Raw genomic sequence first — 17,956 nt, forward strand, 5'->3', positions numbered from 1 at the left:
CAGACCTCATGTTTAGCTCTTTAATCCATTTTGAGTTTATTTTTGTGTACGGTGTAAGAAAGTGGACCAGTTTCATTCTTTTACATGTAAGCGGTCCAGTTTTCACAGCACCATTTGCTGAAAAGTCTGTCTTTTCCTATTATCTATTCTTCTTTCCTTTGTCATAGAGTATATGACCATATAAACGTGAGTTTATTTCTAGGGACTTTATTCTATTTATTTGATATATGTGTCTATTTTTGTGTCAGTATCACATACTACTTGATTACTACCGCTTTGTAGTATATCTTGAAATCTGGAATGGTGACACCTCCAGCTTTGTTCTTCTTTGTCAGGACTTCTTTGATTAGTTGGGGTCTTCTGTGGGTCCATAGACATTTCAGTATTATTTGGTCTAGATCTGTGGGAAATGCTCTTGGTATTTTGATAGGGATTGCACTGAATCTGTAGATTTCTTTGTGTGATATGGACATTTTGTTAATTTCAATTCTTCCAGTCCACGAGTATGGAATATCTTGCCTTTTGTTGGTATTGTCTTCAATTTCTTCCATCAGTGTTTTACAGTTTTCAGAGTATAGGTCTTTCACCTCTTTGGGTAAGACTATTCCTAGGTCATCAATTTTCATAAGTGAAATTAACCTTTATCTTCTGTTACTTTTATTGTTTTTATCCCATTGTATAAGTTATGCTAGTCTGATAAAATGAACTACATAGGCTTTCACTCTTACTTTTTTTCTGAAATAACTTTTTACAAAACAGGACTAAGTCTTCCTTACAAGTTTGATAGAAAGTACCTACAAAACCATCTGGGACTGAAGCTTCCTGGGAGCAGAGATTTTTTATTACCATTTCAGTGTCTTTGGACTTTGCTCTGTCCTCTTCCTTCTCTTCTTTCTCCTGCTTTTGCTATAACCTCATGTCAGCTTTACTTAAATTATAAAGACCAAATCTTCTTTACAGCAATGTTTACTTATGTTTCTTTTAAGAGAGGGAATGGGGAGGGGCAGATAGAGAGAATCTTAAGCAGGCTTCACACCCAGTGAAAAGAGCCCAATGCTGGGCTTGATCTCATAACCCTGAGATCATGACCGGAACTGAAATCAAGAGCTGGATGCTTAACTGAACTGACTGAGCCAACCAGATGCCCCAACTTTTACTAATTCTTCTGACCAGCAAATAAACCTCCTAGAGAAATATGCTCTACACTTGCCTTTGCTAATGTTAATTAGCTACTGGAGAACCTCCTATGCCACTTTTGGCATTTTGACAATTTTCTACAAATTGACCCATTTCATTTAACTTTGAAATGTATCCATTTCATCTGAGTATCACATTGATTAGGTAGTTATTCATAATACTCTCACCATTTTTAATTTGTATTGTGTCTGTGGTTGTTTCTGCCTTTTCATTCTGTATTTTATCTTATTATTTTATCAGTTTTGCCAAAGGTCGATCTTAATAAACTTTTTAGTGAGCCAGCATTTGTTTATATTAGCATATGTTTTTATTTTAGCCTATATATTTATTTTCTTTGTTTCCTTATGTTTGTACTGCCTCTTCACAACTTCTTGAGTTGATTTACTTGTTTTAACTTTTATTTCCTGATATATTTAAATGCTGTAGTGTATTTAAATGTAGATAGAGTTTTAATTTGAATCCAACATACTTAGAAAGGTATGATGGATACTGTCATTTGATTTTATGTATTTTGTAATTTTCCTTATGTTCTTTTTGAACTCAGGAGGTACTTAGTATTAGTAAACAATTTTGTATATTGCATGGTTTTATTAATCCTATATTTCTTTGACATTCAAACTTATTAAATAAAGAAATGAGGGTATAAGGTGCATACAGGGCAGATGAAAATGTGGTAGAAAAATGGATAGTAGTTCCTTGTAAGGTTGATGTTTTGAAGAAACTTGGAAATTGGGCTGAGCTGGAAAGAGTGAAATTTATGGCTTGGTTTGGAAATAGGATGCTTATAACTGAAATTAGAGTGGTTGTAGTTATCAATGATGACAAGATCTAGAGAATACTGCCAGCAGTGAGCATAGAGGTGGAGGGAGGACACCCTCCTTATCCGAAGAGAAGCAGTCTTGGTTCTGGAAGGCCAACTGTCATAAATATCCTCCAGGTGCATATTGCAGCGGTAATGTTGAATAAAAGGGAAGGGTCCAGGAGCTAAAGCTTCAAGGCATGACAGGGGTGGGAGATGACTACAGCAAAAAGAGATAAAGGGTTGACCTGAGAGTCGAAGCTGAAAGTATTTGAGGAATGGAAAGAGACCGGTAACTAGAAGCAACAATGAAATGTTAGGAAGACAGCTACAGTATCTCCACATACAGAAGTAAGAGGGGTATGAAAAAGAAGAGAACCACCAGTGAAAAAGCTTTGGGACAGTGTCCTCAAAGGAGACCCAGATTTTAATTAAAGCCTGAAGGTGAAGGAAAGGTATAGCTAAAAGGTCAAGGATAAGAATGATTTGCTGATGACTGATTGTGACATCTTCAGGACCCAGGGGAAGGGCTTCAGGACTTTAGGAAATGGTAGGAAATGGGTCAGAGCTTAAGGAGATATAAACTATGGGAGATGTGGAATAAACTGAGAGTCCTAGGATTCTTCTAGTGACCAACATAAATAAGATACAAGTCATAAGGATATCAGTCTCTAAGTTCTTTAGACAAGGTATCTTTAGACAAGATATAATGGGGGAAGGCTTAGAATAGCCTTATAAAGGTGGGGAAGTCTGTAAAAAAACATTAACAGTTGTATTCAAGGGCTCCTTCAGATTGCTAATGTCCTTTTCATGCATACTTAAAGTTTTTGTTCTTTTTCAATAATTTTGTTTCAGGCATCACATAGTGTTCAATTACTGTTGTTTACATATGAGTTATTCATATTAGACAAAGGCCAAAGTTCATGTCCCTCCTGGTGTGTTTTGGGAGAAGAGTTCAGGCTATGAGTCCCAGGCCAAGGGCAATTCAACCTGTCACACCCCAACCAGAAATTTCCTTGTCATGGATTCAGCCTTAAACCCTAAATAGAAGCAACAGCATTGGCAAAGCACTCTCCTTTGGCTCTAATCCACCAGCCCTCGGGATCCGGAGGGAGAAAAGTCGAAGAATGGCTTTGGGCTTCCTCTGGTTACATGGTCCTCATGCCCTGTTTCCTCTGTCTGGAATGCTCCCCTTCCTTCTCCCAGTTACCTCCAGATCAAGGGTCCCGTTCCCGAGAAACCCTCCTTTCCTTGCCAGTCTACACCTCCTTGTTTTATGTTCTCCTAGAATCTTGTTCCTTTCCTTCAGAGCATTTACCTCCGTTTGTAATTACTCATTACCCTGATTATTTGATCTATGATGGTGTTCCCACAAGCCTGTAAACTTCATGAGAGCAGAAATGGTTTCTCTTTATCATATAATCTCTAGCATTGGTGCCGGTATACAGGAAATGAATGAATGAATAAATTACTCAAAAGAAGAACAGGTGATGTGGAGGACAGTTTATATTGGAGACAAGCAGTTGAAAATCTTTTAAACAAGGAGGGGGGTGGTCTTGATAATTTATTAGAATTACCACTGCCTGTGCTAGGTGGCAATCTAAGATAAAGCACTCAAAATTTCCTTTCAGTTGTTATCTATAATTTTTGCTTTTATATCAACTTTCTAATCTGATACTTCAGAGTAGAAAAATCCAAACAAATATTTTTAAAACTGTTATAGATAAATTGAGCTATAACATATATACATGTATATGTGTATATATGTGTGTATATCTAATTTCAAACTTTCTTATGGAAAAATCACAGGGTTTCAAACTCAGCAAAAATATTTTGGGAACGGCTGAATTAACTACATTGATATGATTGATTACAGATGGTGACATGGACAAATGCAAGGCATAGTATTTCAAGGTTAAGTACTTCTGTGTTTCAATTAAATTGTGGATCAAAAGAGCAGAACATCTTCCTTTGAATTCTCTGAAGTATCAAGTCTCATCTAACCTAAACAGCTTCTTCTATGAGGCAGTCTTGCTAAAAGAATGCTTTCAGGGGTCAAGGTAAGTGGTTTATGATGAGATAGAAGTGAAAATATGAAATACATTGATTAGTCTGTAATGTATCATGATTAAATCTATTTAAACTGATTCCTTGACTGGGTCAGTGCTATAGTTTTCATACAAACCCACTTTGGCTTTACACACAAACCTCTCCCATCCCCTTTCACTCTCCCAATCTGACATTCTGGAATGCCTTTTTTTTTAGTTTGTTGATAATGTTGTATTGCCAACTAAATGGCACTTTTGTCCATTCTGTCAGGGTCCAATCAACACGGTTTGCCTGATATTTCAGGATCATAATAGTATGTTAAGAGTGAATAATTTTAACATTTTAATTGTTTATTCCTCCAGTTGTGAGCCCCTGAAAATTTGGGCTTGAAGAAGTAGCTTTGGTTGATTTGCATTTCTTTTAGTTGAGATCATTAGTACACTGAAATGTTGAAATGTCACTTCTGACATTTTCCTTTGCAATCAAAGTCATCTTATTGTACATTTGTAATTTTTTTCAAAAGAAAATAATTATGAAGTGAACACTCTTGTCATTGTTTCCCCATTAGGAAATATTCATTATTATATAGCAGCTTCAGCAAAATCAACTGGCATATCAAATGTATACACACACACACATACATACACACATATATATCATATATTATGTAATATAGTAACATAAACCCTTAATGTTATCATACCCTCTTAATACCTTTTCAGAGAAAGTTTAAATGAAAATTTTATGTAGTTCAGTTTATAGAACTCTAAAGTCCTTTCAAAACAGTCTGTAGCCTGAGGAAAGGAGTTCATCCATTTCTAGACATATTCCACAGTCAGTAGTAAGGTATACACATACACATATATAATCACACACACACACATATGCAAAGAAAGAATAAAATACAAATCAAAAAGTACAGAGTACAATTAAAGACATAATTAAGCAAATATCTAGGGAAAATAATCATTCAAATTTGATAAAGGATTAATATATTTATATTAATTCATGAGAAAAATACCAAGATGTTAATAAAAAAATAGTGAGGAGACAGGACAAAGAACCTGAGCAGAAGTTCAAGAAAGTGATACATACAAGAAAGAAAAGATTCACCTTCATTAATAGCCAAGGGAATGCAAATTATGGTACCAAGAAAGCATTTCTCTACCAACAATAAAGATGTACAATTTTTTTTAAAGGCAAGAAGTTCAGGTTAAAAGATCCACTCAGTTTAAACTTGAAGGTACTGTTCCAAAGCCAGAGCAGTGTTAGATTAAATCTAAGAAGAGGAAGACATACCAGGATTCAAAAAGGAGAGAAACCCTGGCAATTCTGGAAACAATACAAAAAATTTAAAAAGTCCTAACAAACCACTATAAACTTTATGCTAATATATCCTTTAAAGGGATAGACAATTTTCCAATAAAATTAAAAGGCACAAAATTAATGTGGGAAGAAATAAAAAACACGGAACAATAACCATTAAATATATTTAGTCATCAGTTGAAAGCCCATCTCTAATAAAAATTTACATATATATGAAAACTTACATGGCCAAACGAGGAAATGATGAACTATTCAATGACTGGGACTTGGTAATTGGTTATTTATATGGAAAGATAATGTTCTTACCTTATTTCATACACAGAAGTCAGTTCCAGTTGGAATGAGGACCAACTTGAAGAAAAAAAAAAATTTAATATTTTTAGGACAATATATATAAAAATTTCTTTATAAACTTATGTTAGGAAATTATGTTTTAATCATGATCCAAAAGCTTGAATGATTAAAAATAAAACTGGATACATTACAATTATTATAAAGAAAGCAAAATGGCAATCTTGGAGAGAAGTTAGATACTTAAACTGACCAATATATTGTATCTGAAATATGGAAAGTATTCTTCAGTTCAGACTTCTATTACTGGAAGTAAGGCAAACCAGAGACACTGAAAACCTCCTGCTGTAAACACATAAAAGTGTTTGAAAAATTCATACTTTCACATGAATAAACAACGTTGTGAGATAAAAAATGTGCCAGTGCCAGGATCAAAACAAGAATAAAACTGCAAAAAGATAAGAAGGCTCTAAAACTTTTGGATATATTGGTCTAGAGCAAAGCATTCTGGGGACAAAACTTTGAATTATTCTTAGTGCCTAGATAAATTAATGGAGCCTAGAGACTGATCTCCAGGAGCCTTACTGGAAACATCTTGCATGTAGGTGGGCCAAGAGACGCTCCACCTTCAATGAAGTAGTGAGCTAAAACAGAAAACTACAAGAAAAATTGCCTCTCTCATCCTTCACTCTAGCAATTAAGAAAAGTCTTCAGGGCACCTGGTGGCTCAATCAGTTAAGTGCCCTCAGCTCAGGTCATGATCCAAGGGTCCCTAGGACAGAGCCCTGAATCAGGCTCCTTGCTCAGTGGGAAGCCTGCTTTTCCCTCTCCCTCTGCTGCTCCCCCTGCTTGTGCTCTCTCTGTCCCTCTCTCCTTCACATCAAATAAATAATTTTTTTAGAAAATTGAAAGTCTTCCAATCAATTAATTACAGGACCACTGGCTTACTTTGTATGGGTTTAATGCCTGAATCAGTATAATCTGCATAATTTAAATACATGAATCAAAAAACATCAAGCATATCTAGCTCTTTAGTACATAGTAAAAACAAATGTAGTTTGTGGAGGAAGTGTTATTCAATTCACTTTTCAAAAAATTCTTGCAAAAAACCAACTCCCAAAGTACTTCTTGCAGTGTTGAAATTATCAGTTATAACATGCAAAATAATTATGCTTTATACATTTAACAAAAGATGGAAATAAAAATATGAGCAAGAAAAGTTTACAAAAATAAGCAGAATTTATAAAAAGAACCTAAAAAATGTCCTAAAAATAAAAATATATAGTTAAGCCAAAAACATAAATGATGGGTTAAGTATAACTGCAGTATAACAAAATTAGTGAACCATACCATCCCACGAAATTTGTCAGAATACAGCAAAGTTAAAATAAGGGAAATATGAGGGCGCCTGGTTGGCTCAGTGGGTTAGGCCGCTGCCTACAGCTCGGGTCGTGATCTCAGGGTCCTGGGATCGAGTCCCGCAACTGGCTCTCTGCTCAGCAGGGAGCCTGCTTCCTCCTATCTCTCTCTGCCTGCCTCTCTGCCTACTTGTGATCTCTCTGTGTCAAATAAATAAATAAATAAATCTTTAAAAAAAATAAGGGAAATATGAAAGAATGATTTATGAACATGGAAGAGAAAGTTGAAAGAGGAAATATGTAAAAGAAAAATGGTGGAAATTTTATTCAGAACTGATAAAGGCAAGGATCCTTAGATTCAAGAAGCCCTTTTTTTTAAATTAATTTTTTATTTTTTTTAAACATATATTTTTATCCCCAGGGGTACAGGTCTGTGAATCACCAGGTTTACACACTTCACAGCACTCACCAAAGCACATACCCTCCCCAATGTCCACAATCCCACCCCCTTCTCCCAAACCCCCTCCCCCCAGCAACCCTCAGTTTGTTTTGTGAGATTAAGAGTCTCTTATGGTTTGTCTCCCTCCCAATCCCATCTTGTTTCATTTATTCTTCTCCTACCCACTTAAGCCCCCATGTTGCATCACCACTTCCTCATATCAGGGAGATCATATGATAGTTGTCTTTCTCTGCTTGACTTATTTCGCTAAGCATGATGCGCTCTAGTTCCATCCATGTTGTCGCAAATGGCAAGATTTCATTTCTTTTGATGGCTGCATAGTATTCCATTGTGTATATATACCACATATTCTTGATCCATTCATCTGTTGATGGACATCTAGGTTCTTTCCATAGTTTGGCTATTGTGGACATTGCTGCTATAAACATTCGGGTGCATGTGCCCCTTTGGATCACTACATTTGTATCTTTAGGGTAAATACCCAATAGTTCAATTGCTGGGTCATAGGGCAGTTCTATTTTCAACATTTTGAGGAACCTCCATGCTGTTTTCCAGAGTGGCTGCACCAGCTTGCATTCCCACCAACAGTGTAGGAGGGTTCCCCTCTCTCCGCATCCTCGCCAGCATCTGTCATTTCCTGACTTGTTGATTTTAGCTATTCTGACTGGTGTGAGGTGATATCGCATTGTGGTTTTGATTTGTATTTCCCTGATGCCGAGTGATATGGAGCACTTTTTCATGTGTCTGTTCGCCATCTCGATGTCTTCTTTGCAGAAATGTCTGTTCATGTCCTCTGCCCATTTCTTGATTGGATTATTTGTTCTTTGGGTGTTGAGTTTGCTAAGTTCTTTATAGATTCTGGACACTAGTCCTTTATCTGTTATGTCGTTTGCAAATATCTTCTCCCATTCTGTCAGTTATCTTTTGATTTTGTTAACTGTTTCCTTTGCTGTGAAAAAGCTTTTGATCTTGATGAAATCCCAATAGTTCATTTTTGCCCTTGCTTCCCTTGCCTTTTGCGTTGTTCCTAGGAAGATGTTGCTGCGGCTGAGGTCGAAGAGGTTGCTGCCTGGGTTCTCTTTAAGGATTTTGATGGATTCCTTTCGCACATTGAGGTCCTTCATCCATTTTGAGTCTATTTTTGTGTGTGGTGTAAGGAAATGGTCCAATTTCATTTTTCTGCATGTGGCTGTCCAGTTTTCCCAGCACCATTTATTGAAGAGGCTGTCTTTTTTCCATTGGACATTCTTTCCTGCTTTGTCGAAGATTAGTTGACCATAGAGTTGAGGGTCTATTTCTGGGCTCTCTATTCTGTTCCATTGATCTATGTGTCTGTTTTTGTGCCAGTACCATGCTGTCTTGATGATGACAGCTTTGTAATAGAGCTTGAAGTCTGGAATTGTGATGCCACCAACGTTGGCTTTCTTTTTCAATATCCCTTTGGCTATTCGAGGTCTTTTCTGGTTCCATATAAATTTTAGCATTATTTGTTCCATTTCTTTGAAAAAGATGGATGGTACTTTGATAGGAATTGCATTACATGTGTAGATTGCTTTAGGTAGCATAGACATTTTCACAATATTTATTCTTCCAATCCAGGAGCATGGAACATTTTTCCATTTCTTTGTGTCTTCCTCAATTTCTTTCATGAGTACTTTATAGTTTTCTGAGTGTAGATTCTGTGTCTCTTTGGTTAGGTTTATTCCTAGGTATCTTATGGTTTTGGGTGCAATTGTAAATGGGATTGACTCCTTAATTTCTCTTTCTTCTGTCTTGCTGTTGGTGTAGAGAAATGCAACTGATTTCTGTGCATTGATTTTATATCCTGACACTTTACTGAATTCCTGTATAAGTTCTAGCAGTTTTGGAGTGGAGTCTTTTGGGTTTTCCACATATAGTATCATATCATCTGCGAAGAGTGATAATTTGACTTCTTCTTTGCCGATTTGGAAGCCCTAAGAATTCAAACAGGAGGTATAAATAAAAATTCACATCTGGAAATATCATAGTGAAAGTACAATACATCAAAAATAGTGTCACTCTAAAGAAGACAGAAAAGTTTTTTTTTTTTCCTTTTTAAATTTTTTTAAGAGAGAGCACACAGAGAGTAAGGGAGAAGCAAACTCCCTGCTGAGCAGGAACCCCCCCCCCCCCACCATGGGGGACTTGATGCAGGGCTTGATCCTAGGACCCCAGGATCATGACCCAAGCCAAAGGCAGATGCTTAATGGACTGAGCCACCCAGACACCCTCAGAAAAGAGTTATCTTAAAAAAAAAAAAATCCCAATTAGATTGGCAGCTGATTTCCCAGTAGCAAAGATGGAAGACAGAAAGCACTGGAATGATATGTTTAAATAAAAAACCCAGAATTCAAAGCTTAGCAACTCTATTTTAATAGTAAGTAAAATATCAAAACATTTTCAAGGATATGAAAAACATAACCCATTAATGATCAAAATATAGACCTAAATGATTTCTTCTATTTCAGAAGAAATTTCTGAGAACAAAGAAAATATTAAACACATGGATAAATCTAAGCAAATAAAAATGAATATATAAGGCAACAATAGTAACATTGAATTAATCTTTCCATTAAAAATAAAAATATTAAATATTCTATTAAATCAGGAAGGAAGTAATTGCACTAAAGTATTCTAGTTAAATACACTAATTTTTTAGTCTTCATCAACTATAGATGTCAACATTTCTACTGCGAGATTAAAAGAAAAAAGAGGCAATACCTTTAAATGTGGAAGCTAGTAGGATGAGAGAAATAAAAATATCCTTTATTTAAATAAGAATTAAATATCTATTAAAGCCCCTGAGTTGATGGTATTTCATTTTTAAATAAAAGCAGCTTGAGCTGAGACAACTGACAATAACAATATTTCTGAGGACTTGGAGCATCTGGAAACTCATATTGCTAGTGGCATATGCAAGGGTGCAACCACCTTGGAATCCTGTTTAACAGATTCTTGTAAAATTAAATAAGATAACCTGGGAATTCCACATCTAGATATTGATCCAATGGGAATCAAGAATATTCATAGAAGCCCTATTGACAGTAACCTAAAACTTGAAACAGTTTAAATATTGATCAACAGGAAAATGGATAATTATAGGAACTCAGTCATTATAAGTAGAATTTTTTAAACTACAGCTATGCCCAACTAAATGGATGAATGTCAAAAACATTCAGAAGCCTATTCAGATTATTTATCTCTCTAGAAATAGCTACATATGTGTAAAATGGTACAGATTACAGACCTATAGGTACAGACCTATTATGTCTGATGAATGTAAGTACTGACCTCCATGTAATTCCAACACATGCAGATGCTTAATTCACATGCTTTGAGAGAATGAGTTCTGTCAAATGTTGAATTCGCACACAAAGTACCCACTGCATTATTGCTGTCTAATATTGCTAGGCAGTAATTAAGATCCTATCTCCTTCTGATGCTTACTAATTTTTAATAATAAATTCCAAACTCTGGGGGTGAGGTTGACAGTGAAATCACCAAACTATTATTTTTGGAGGAGGACATTTGCCTATTTCCAATGCTCTGGCATCTCTCCCATTCTCTATTTGAAGTAACAAGAGCTTGGACTAAGATGGTAACTATGAACCTGGAAAGGAAGAAATGGCTATGAACAGTCCTGCATGAGCAGGAGGAAGAAGAAAAGGCAAGAAGGACACACAGATGGTTGCAAAGCATGGAGCCTGACAGCTTTCTGGGATCGGGAGACTGATCTATTTATTTGACAGAAACCTGCTGATAGCTTTGGCCTAGGGAGACAAAGGGATGTTTTTCCAAGCAGAAGCCAGAGGAGCAGCATGAACATCAGTGACTCAGCCCTGAAAGAACTGGCCAGGAAACACTGAGGCCTTAGAGCTGAGATTGGTCACGTCCCTCTCTTTTATGTGTTGCCCAGACTCTCCTCCGCTTCTCCAAAGCTTTCATCTAGCTGAGTGCTACTCAACCTTTCTGGGTCAGCCAAATATTTGTGGAGAGCTTTACAGTCCATGAAGTCCTTTTACATACATTGTCTTATCAACCCTATGCAATGGAAAAGCATTCCCATTTTATTGTCAGGGAACCTGAATGGTAGTGAGGGGCAGAATTAAGAAGTGGGTAGGGGAACTGTGACCCTGTATTTACTCAGTGTCTACTATTCAACACTGTATCAGGTTCTCTAAGAGATAGAAGCAGAAGACATGACCTTTTGACCCCAGGGGCCTGTCATCTTTGGAGGGAAACAAACAGAAAATACATCAGATTGAGTAGAGAATAAGGGTGTGCATCCCATAGCTAAATATTAGTAAGTATATAACAATATGTCGATATAGAGAGTCATGTAAAAATCTGACACATTAATTCCATTTGCAAGAAGAATCTTTTAAATATTTATTCTGGCTTAGTGGCCAAGAACACAGAATAATAGAGAACTAGAGCATTTGTGGAGATTTTACAGGACCTCTAGACTATTTGACTATATAGGACCTCTATCTTGAGAAACTGAATTTCTTCACTAAAAAATTATAGGGAATTTTTAGGCTTATTGTCAAATAAAACAAAGCATATACATAAAAGGAAAGCTCCATAAATTCAACATGGTTGTAAAAAAAAGCATATAATAAAAATAATACATCTATTTTATACATTTTAGACTGTAATAGTAAGACAGAGTATGTATGGCAGAAATATAATATAGAAGCTTCCTGTTATCGACTTCTTGTTTTAAAAATGAACTACTTAATAAAGCGGATGAAAATAAAAAGTGATTTCAAAAGGAGTAGTGTAGTTCTCCAAGGGGAAATCACTTTGACCCCGATTTAAAATAATTTACAGAATGTGGATCTTCTGTAAGGATCATGTTTTGCTTTTTAAGGATTAGTTTTTTCCAAGCAGGAGGTGGTTGGAATTTTTAGAGTCTAGTGTGTGGCAATAAAAGGAGGTGAGGTTTGAGATTCTTCTCAAATTTGTACTCTATCCCCACCTCAGTCCTCAACAAAGCTACAAAACTAAAAAAGGCTTTAGTTTTAAAGACTTTTTAAGCAAATTCCATGATGTTTATGAACAAAACAGTTTTTTTTTCCTATTTTGTCCTCAAAAAAATGAAAAACAACTTCCTGGGTTATTCCTACATCTTCCTTCAGCTTTTTGCCAGCCGGGAGATGAGTGCTCTATTTCCGCCGACTAGCAGACTCTGAATTGAAAGAGCTTGAGTACAAACAAGAATAAAGGAGGTAAGGTTCTATTCAAAAAGGGCTCATGTTTGCAGATAATTTGATTTCATTCATTAAATGAAGCTATTATTTTCTTCTTCCCCAAAAGCTTTAATGCAGAGTATAGGAAACACACATGTCTAAGAAGCCTATCTCTGAGAAGAGAAGACAGAGTCATCAAAGACACCCAGTTGTGTGTGGGAGTCATCACTGGGAGTTGAATTATCAGGCCAAAAACAACTGGGTATGGCTCAGTTTCTGGAGCTGTTTCATGTCAGGGTTAACTCCCACTTCAAAGAAACCCAGCAGACGGGAAATGAAAGTTCAGGACATCTTCCTTTGAATCTGTTTTCAAAATGGCTCATGCAGTTTGTTGGCTGGTATCTTGGAAAGGCGTATTTCAAGGTTCATCATTACTATTTGCCTTTTATCAAGAGCCAATAATATGCACTGAAGATGCTCATGTACGTATAAATTACGGTTCTTCACTTATGAGCTTAGTGTTGATAACACTGCGATCCTTTTGGTCCAGTAAGACCAGGTCCAAATCAAAGTTATTAGTAAGAGATGAGAAGACTTTCAAGGGAAGACAGAACACCAGGATCTGGATACAAGTTTCACGGAAGGGAGCAAATGAGCATTTGAAGGAAAAAAGGAGAAAAACAAAGACACCCCCCTCCTCCTTTCTGCTCCTGTTTAGTTGAATAGAAATAAGCAGATTGTCCCAACCAAATCATCTGTGCCTTCTTGGTAAAATAGATCTTCATCTTGCAAAGGAAAGGAATTCTTTCTGAGCTATATATGGACATATAGGTGGATTCTAGGCTTTACAATTATTGCAGAGAATAACATAGTTATTGCATTATTTTGTCATTGTTTAAGTACATTAATAGTCCAAATATTCAAATAGAACTTTGGAGCTAAAGAATATATGCAATTTTAATGTCTATTAATATTGTCAAATTGTCCTTCATTGGAGTTGAGCTAATTTATTTACACTTTCTTCAGAAGTACAACAGGCCTCTTTCCCCACCATTTTATTATCAGAGTATGAGGTTGACTTTGGGATTTTGGTCTAGATAAAAAATTAATATATACTTCATTATAATTCTAATTCCCATCCTCTTATGAGTGATATTGGATCTCTTTTCACCAAACTTAAAGCCATCTGTTTTGGATGTCCATATTTTCTGTCTTTTGGGGGCAGGAGTTAGTATTTTTCTTCATAGATTTTTAGAGTTCTTCAAATATGGAAACTAGCTTTTTTTCAGTAATATGGGTTGCAAGTATTATTTCTCAGGTTATCATTTGTTTCTGGTGTTTCCTCCCCTACACATTTTTATTTTTATGTATTTGAATTTGACAGTCTCTTCTTTTCTGACATTTGGATTTTGAATCAGAGGTAGGAAGCCTGTCTCCATTATAGGGTTATAAAGGAATTCTCAGATATTTCTAATACTCTCATTATGATGTCATTTGCAGTTATTCCTACTGTGTATTGTGATATATAGATCCAACTTAATTTTGTTCCATTTCTGGATCCATTGTGATATGCTAAATTCTCATATAAATATCAGCTTATTTTTGGACTTTCCATTTTTTTCATTGTCTTTCAGTCATGTTTTATACTATGTTTTAATATTTGGTAGATTTAATATCTGGTAGAGCTCATTCACACTCATTGCTCCTTCTTAAAAAGTACTCCTGGCTATTTGTTATATCTTTCCAACAAGTCAGATTGTATCATCCCAAACATTCCAAACAAAACAAAAGAAATCAACAAGTCTTTTGTATGTGGATATACAGTTTTCCCAATAGCATTTATCTTACTGGCTTTAAATGAAGTATATTTGACATACAATGTTACATTAGTTTTAGGTTTACCATAGTGATTCAGCAGTTCAATACATTATACTATGTTCACCACAACTGTAGCTACCATTTGTCAATGTACAATGTTATTGCAATAGTACTGACTATATTCATTATGCTGTACTTTTCATCCTTGTGACTTATTCATTCCATAACTGGAAGTCAATACCTCCCAATCCCCTTCACCTTTGTCCCAACCACCTTTCCCTCTGGCAACCACTAATTTGTTTTCTATATTTATGGGTCTGTTTCTTTGTTCATTTTTTGTTTGTTTTTAGATTTCACTGGTAAGAGAATTCATTTGGTATTTCTTTATCTGTCTGACTTCTTTCACTTAGCATCATAACATCCAAGTTCATCCATGTTGTTGCAAATCTCAAGATCTCATTCTTTTTTATGGTTAATATCCACTGTACATTCCCTCTACCATTTAATTGAAGAGACCATCCTTTTCCCAGTTGATGTCTTTACCAAAGATTAGTTAACCATATATGTGTGAGCTTATTTCTGGATTATAAATTCTGTTCCATTGGTCTGTGTGTCTTTTTTTTATGCCAGTACCATACTGTTTTGATTACTGTGGCTTTGTAACATGATCTGAACTCAGAAAGCATGATGTCATTGACTGTGTTCTTTCTTTTCAAGATTGCTTTGGCTATTGTAGGTCTTTTGTGGTTCCATGTGAATTTTATGATTGTTTTCACTATTTCTATGAAAAATACCCTTGACTCTGTATATATCTTTTGGTAGTACAGACATTTTAACAATATTAATTCTTCCAATCTATATACATACAGAATATTTTTCCATTTATTTGTTTCATCTTCAATTTCTTTCATCAACATTTTATAGTTTTCAGTGTGCAGGTCTTCCATTTCCTTGGTTAAATTTATTCCTAGGTACACTATAATTGATAGTATTATAAATGAGATGGTTTTCTCAATTTCTCTTTCTGATAGTTCATTTTAAGTGCAAGGACACAACTAATTTTTTGTATGATTTTGTATCATGCAACTTTTCTAAACTTATTAGTTTTAACATTTTTTTTGGTGGAGTCTTAGGGTTTTCTCTTCTATATATAAGATCATGTCATCTCCAGAGACAATTTTATTTCTTTTCCAATTAGGATGCCTTTTATATCTTGTCTTATACAAGTGCTCTGATTAAAACCGTCAGTGCTATATTGAACAGAAATGGCTAGAATGTGTGTTGTCATCTTCTTTCTGATCTTAGAGGAAAACTTTAAACGTTTCACCAAGGAATACGATGTTAGCTATAGACTTTCCACATATAACTTTTATTATGTTGAGGGGCATTCCTTTTACACCTAATATGTTAAGAGTTTTTCTCATAAAATGATGTTGATTATTGTCAAATGCTTTTACTCTATTGAAAGGATCAAGTGATTGGTATCCTTTATTCTGTTAATATGTTGTACCCCATTAAGTGATTTCATATGTTCAACCATCTTGCATCCCATTTTTTCATGGTGTATGACTGTTTTAAGGTACTGCTGAGAACAATGAAATTGAACCCTGATTTTTCATCACTGATAAAGCAACTCAGATTGGATTAAAGACTTAAATGTAAGATCTGAAAGTATAAAACTTCTAAAGTAAAATAAGAACAAAGCTCCTTGACATTGGCCATGGCAATACTTTTATTGAATGTGACCTCAGTACACTAACAACAAATATGAAAATAAATGGGACTATGCCAAACGAAAAAGATTCTGTGCAACAATGGAAACAATCAATAAAACGAAAAGGCAACCTATGACATGTGAAAAAATATTTCCAAACCATATATATGATAAGGGGTTAATATCTAAAATGTGTAAGGAAATCTTACAACTCAATAGCTGCTCCCTCCCCCAAATCTGACTACAAATGAGCAAGGGACTAAATAGATATTTTCCAAAGGAGACATTCAAATGGCCAACAAATATATGAAAAGGTACTCAATTTCACTAATGATCAAGAAAATGCAAATCAAAACCACAATGAGATATCACCTTATACCAGTTAAGATGGTTTTTATCAAAGAGACAAATGCTGTTGGGGATGTGGAGAAAAGGGCATTCTTTTACAGTTTTGATGGGATTGTAAATTGGTGAAGGCTTTATGTAAAACAGTATGAAAAATCCTCAAATATTTAAAAATAAAACTAGCATAGGAGCCAGCAATCCCACTCCTGGGTATAAAGCAAAAGGAAATAGAATTAGTACCTTAAAGAGATACCTGTTCTCCCATGTTTTTACAGCATTATTCACAATAGCCAAGATATGGAAACCTAAGTGTCAACAATGAATGGATTAAAAAAATATGGTGTATATGTCTGAATATACAATGGAATATTATTCAGCCACAAAGAAGAAGGAAATCGTGACATCTGCAACACCATGGGTGCATCTGGACAACATCATGCTAAGTGAAATAAGTCTGACATACTGTATGATCTTACTCATATGTGGAATCTAAAAAAAAGCTGGTCATAGAAACAGAGTAGGATGGTGGTTGGCAGGGGCTGGGAAATGGGGAAGTGTTGGTCAAAAGGTATAAATTTTTAGTTTTAAGATGAATACATTTTGAGGATCTAATGTACAGCATGGTGACGATAGTTAATACTGTATTTCATACTTGAAATTTGCTAAGAGTAGACCTTTAGTTCTTACCACAAAAAAAAAATGGTAAATATATAAGGTACTGGAGGTGTTAATTAAATTGTGGCTAATTGTTTCACAATGTAGATCAAATCACAATGTATACATTAAATATATATACAATTTGTTAATTATACCTCAATAAACCTGGGAAAATCAATATAGTAATTACTTAAATGTATAAAGTAATATAGAGAGAAATGACAAGTATAGGATATCCAAACATGGTTTTTCTATTTTCCCAAATCTTCTATATCTTTAAATAGCATTTTGTAGTTATTTTCATATATATGTACATTATTTTTCTAAGGATTGCTTTTACAAACATATTACCTATACTTTCATTTGAAACATATATATATATATATATCTCAAATATACAAATATAGTGTTAAGTATATTCACATTGTTCTGCAATACATGTCTAGAACATTTTCACCTTGCAAAACTGGAATGCTATACCCACTATCTTCCATTTTGGTTGGATTTTATATTGTATATACCAACAGTTAATATCTGCATTTCATTTTATTTTCCATTTCACGAGCTTTGTAAATTCGACCACCTTTGACTTCTGTATATATCACATCTGCAAATAATAAGAGTTTTATCTCTTCCGTGAAAATTTGTTTACTTCGAAATTTTTTCTCTTGTCTTTATCTTGGCTATTATCTCCAGTAAAATGTTAAATAATAGAGGTGATGGTGGACA

At 35.0% G+C, this 17,956-nt stretch overlaps 1 long non-coding RNA gene across 1 annotated transcript in view; it reads right to left on the reverse strand.

Moving 5' to 3' along the window:
- Positions 1–17,956, reverse strand: part of LOC309870134 — a 141,195-nt gene that overhangs the window by 37,337 nt on the left and 85,902 nt on the right. The window contains exon 2 of the long non-coding RNA XR_014314502.1: positions 5,678–5,722. This is a non-coding gene — a long non-coding RNA (uncharacterized lncRNA). The remainder of the gene's footprint in view (positions 1–5,677; positions 5,723–17,956) is intronic.

Source organism: Mustela nivalis, assembly GCF_964662115.1.
Source record: "Mustela nivalis genome assembly, chromosome: 7".
NCBI classification, from domain to species: Eukaryota; Metazoa; Chordata; class Mammalia; order Carnivora; family Mustelidae; genus Mustela; species Mustela nivalis.